The sequence below is a fragment of the Tupaia chinensis genome, unplaced genomic scaffold (assembly GCF_000334495.1).
Source record: "Tupaia chinensis unplaced genomic scaffold, TupChi_1.0 Scaffold140538_1, whole genome shotgun sequence".
NCBI classification, from domain to species: domain Eukaryota; kingdom Metazoa; phylum Chordata; class Mammalia; order Scandentia; family Tupaiidae; genus Tupaia; species Tupaia belangeri.
Window position 1 is genome coordinate 1 of NW_006200413.1, and position 2,285 is coordinate 2,285.

The 2,285-nt window shown below is 35.9% G+C and overlaps 1 pseudogene; it reads left to right on the forward strand.

Moving 5' to 3' along the window:
- The first annotated feature begins 176 nt into the window (after window positions 1–176).
- Window positions 177–724, forward strand: LOC102479952 (prefoldin subunit 3 pseudogene; annotated as a pseudogene).
- Window positions 725–2,285: the final 1,561 nt, after the last annotated feature.

The window sequence follows — 2,285 nt, forward strand, 5'->3', positions numbered from 1 at the left end:
CCTGCTGCACTGACCCAAACATGTACCTCCTATAATGACTCCATTTACAATAACGAAATACCTAGGAATAAATGGGTCAGAGGTGACTTTTGTGGAGAAAATTTTAACAGTCATAGAAAACCATGAAAATAACCTCAATGTGGTGATGGCTAAGGAGCATTATGATACTGGATGAGTGACCACACAAAATGGGTGGCAGCTGCACTTGGGGATTCCTGAGATCACATTTGTGGGAGACGTAGATTCCTGCATGAAACAGCCTGGGCACAAGATACAGTACCACAGAAGCGTATGAGCAGAATCAGAAGTATAAGTTTATGGAACTCAACCTGGCTCAAAGAAAAGAAGGCTTAAAAGTAAGAATCCTGAAAATAAATATACTTTAGAAATTCTAAAATACATGCAGAAGGAAAAAGAGTCCACCAGTTCACTGGAGTGCACATTCTTGCTGACAGATAACCTGTGTTACAAAGCTTCAGTTCCTCCTACCGATGCAGTGTGTCTACGGCTGGGGGCTAATATAGTGCTTCAGTATGATATTGATGAAGCTTAGGCATTGTTGGGAAAGAACTTATCGACTGCCCAAAAGAATCTTTATTCTCTTGAGAAAGACCTTGACTTTCTTTGAGATCAATTTACCAGTACAAAAGTCAATATGGCCAGGGTTTATAAGTGGGATGTGAAAATAAAAAACAAAGATGATTCTACCAAGAACAAAGCATAATGCTGGCAATTAAAAGCATGGTTCAGTTTTCCAGACGTGTTATTTTTAAGTTCCCTAAGATTTATTCTTAAAAGATTGACACATCTTTGAATGATTTTTTAGCAGTAAAAATGATGCCTAAAACAACAAACAAAAAATTATTTATTTACAAAAGCAAGATTTTTTGTTATTTTTAAATTAATATTTCTTTCCTCACATTTCCAAGCAAAGTTAATATAGCTTTCATCATTTCTTTTGTCTGTCATAAGAAAACTTAACTGAAATGGCCTGAAACTATGAGGTATGCTCTGGACACCAGCCTTGTTTACTTTTCCCTTCTGATGTTACTTTCATTTGAAGTTGCACGTTTCGGAGTTAGGAAATACAGAATTTGAATATTTATGAATTGATTTTTCCTTAGCACTTGGAAGACTGTTGCTGTTACATGATTCTTTGTAAATGGGGTTTTGTGAGTTACTGCTTAACCAGTGATTATCTATTATGATATTCTGGACTTTGCAGGAAATGGTCATTTGTCTTCCTACACAGTAAGAGGGCTATTGAGACAACATTTTTTCCTAACCCTAAGTAAGTGCACAGTGTTTTTGTAATGCCCATATAATGAAGATCTTGGCCAATGTGAAATAATATTACCCATTTGGTACTGTTGGCTAAAGTGATTTTGCATTTCTCAACAGTTCTCCAAATATCTTAAACAGGAATATTATTAAGAACAGTATAAATATGCAGTGGTTAAAATGAGTTGTGAGCTTTTTTATTCATGATAAAACCTCATAGGAATAATGGTAAGAATAAAATCTCTATAGATAGCCATTGGGGTACGATGGTTCTTATAGGACAATGCAGATTCTGGTAAAAACACAGATATATGATTTCACCTCCATGTAGTAAGAAGCATGCTTCTACAATGTTTTGTATTTGTATTCCATGGTATTAAAACAGTGATATTAAAACTGAAAAAAAAATACTTAAATGAGTGGAAAGCTCTAGAGTGCTTATGAAAAGATGTGTTTCACTTCATAATTGTGTTGTTTTTGCAGTTGATTTTTAAATTCAGTGCAATTCCAACAAAAGTATAATCATTTTTGGTTTTGGGGGGTGTTTTACATATTCTTATTGTAAAATTTATATGGAACAATAAAGACCCAAAACAGTTGAGATGTCCTTGAAGAAGATTATAATGATGGGACATGTCATACCAATTAATAAAATGTGTAAAACTTGTAGTATTGGTTCAAGAGAAAGACATCTCAAAGGAAAGAACACTTTGGGGCCCCAAAACTGAAGAATACAGAAGTGGCATTACAGTCAGTGGGAATGGTCATTTCCATGATGTTTGGACAATTGGCAGTGCAAACAAATATGACCTCACACTTAATATAAAAATCATTTCAGGGACCAGCAGTTGGCGTAATGGCTATGTCTCAGGACTCCCATGTAGACTATTGAGGTTTGAGTCCTGGACTCAGTGGCTTAAACTTACACCAGGTGCATGTGTGCCCAAGATCCCAAGAGGAGAATAGAGAAGAAAGGATTGCGGCGTGGCCATCTCCCCCCCGGG